The 1,925-nt window shown below is 36.5% G+C and overlaps 1 long non-coding RNA gene across 1 annotated transcript; it reads left to right on the top strand.

Moving 5' to 3' along the window:
• The first annotated feature begins 347 nt into the window (after positions 1 to 347).
• LOC104229315 (uncharacterized) lies at positions 348 to 1,563 on the top strand. The gene is made up of 4 exons (XR_711591.2): positions 348 to 520; positions 609 to 705; positions 1,022 to 1,148; positions 1,215 to 1,563. It is a non-coding gene; the product is annotated as an uncharacterized lncRNA (long non-coding RNA).
• The last annotated feature ends 362 nt before the right edge of the window (positions 1,564 to 1,925 follow it).

Below are 1,925 nucleotides of genomic sequence, written 5' to 3'. Positions count from 1 at the left end.
GAATTCCGATCCGGACCGAATTAATTCGGTATTTCGGTTTCGATTTTTTCGATATTTCGGTCTAATTCAGTATAACATTTTTGGTATTTCGGTATTACGGTACAGTCTTCGGTATTAGGATCTTCAAATTTCGGTATACCGAAATACCGAATTTGTAAAGAATTTTATGTTGGACCTATACTGCCCAGCCCAACCCAATATGTTGTACATCTAATTCTCTACACTGCTCTAGTACCCAGTGCCCCAGCCGGCCAGCCCAACCCAACCCAATAAGGCCCAACAGAAACCTCTTTAGTCTTTCACTACAGGGAATTAGGGATTAGAGAATTAGAAGGGAGAAACAGAAACGGAGAAACCTAACCTAAGAGAATAGAGATCGGCTATATTGACTGTGAGAGAGAACTCAAAGAAGTGAGAACTGGACCAGTGGTGAGATCGGGTTCGAAGCATACTTGTCTATGGCCTGAGGAAATGCCTCTGTCCCTGCTATGGAGATGACAAAATGGTTTGACACCAACTAGTAAGTGACACATCAACCTTTTCTTTTCATCGGATATATGATTATCTTGTCTGTGTGCTGATTTATGGTTTTTCATTGTTTGATCCAGCCACTTCATCAGTTCATTGTCCCTGAGTTGGGACCTGATGTTAAATTTTCTTATGCTTCTCACAAGGCAATAGATGAGTACAAAGAGGACAAAGGGGGTATGTGATTCTTTTTTTATGTATACTTTTCACTTCACAATACATGTCTGATTCTTGAACTAATTGGAAGGGGAATATATTTAATGGATTTGATCGTTCATCATCACTAACTTCACTTTTTGCTTTATGTAATTTTCGAAAAGAGCAGATAAAAGTTCGTATTTGTGGTCTAGAAAGACTATTGTTCATTTCTTTTATGTTTTCAGCAAATTTAGTTATAGCATTTACATTATCTTGTTAAATCTATTTATGCTTATGCATGGTAATAAAAGATTAGATGATTGATTTATTGATCTTGATCTTGTTACTCACGCAGCTTGGAGTAGATACTGTTCCAGTACTTGTTGGTCCAGTTTCATACTTGTTGCTTTCCAAACCTGCTAAGGATGTTGAGAAATCTTTTCCCATGTTGTCCTTTTGGACATGATCCTTCCAATTTACAAGTAAGTGTTTGTTTTCACGACCCGCTATATCGGAATGGATATATGATTTATCTTCTTTTTTTTTAGGTTCAAGTGCAATCATGCTCGTGCTCCTAAAGTATGCCCTCATATTTGGGAACACTTTGAGGTGATATAAGATAACGGAGAAGTTCACAAAGTAGAGTGCAAGCATTGTGATCGAGTCTATAATGTTCATCCAAAAAGGATGGCACATATTGTTTAAGGAAGCATATTAGGCATTGTCTTAAGCCTCTTCCTAAAATTCGTATTTAAGAATTAAGACTAAGTTGATTCGAGACTATTAGTGTAAACTTGAATTGAGGAATGCCCTCTCTGTTTTTGTTGCACGGTGTTTAATTCTACTGCTACTCGTTAGTGGTTGTTACTATCTTAGCTTGTTGTGATATTTATTTACTTCTTTTGCCCTTCAAGTACTTGTTGTGAATGTGATAATCAGGTGTGCAACTTCCGTGTATGTGCTGCTACATGTTGTTAGGTAGATTTAAATGTTTCTTACACGCCTTTTGTTAGGCAGATTTAATTATTTAATGATGTTGCCTTTTGTTAGGCAGAATGGCCGATTATTTAGTGTTGGTGCCTTTTGTTTAATGCTTAGGCTCTTAGCACTTAGCAGTACATGACATGACTGTATTAAACCGAAATCATATCGAAACCGTACCGAACCAAAATAAAAAATATCGAACTGTACCGAAATATTTTGGTATGGTATTTGGTATACATAATTGATAAACTGAATACCAAAATACCAAATCAAAA

This window comes from Nicotiana sylvestris, chromosome 3, assembly GCF_000393655.2.
Source record: "Nicotiana sylvestris chromosome 3, ASM39365v2, whole genome shotgun sequence".
Lineage (NCBI taxonomy): Eukaryota > Viridiplantae > Streptophyta > Magnoliopsida > Solanales > Solanaceae > Nicotiana > Nicotiana sylvestris.
Note: the sequence above shows the minus strand (reverse complement) of the source record. Positions and strands in the feature narration are given on the sequence as shown.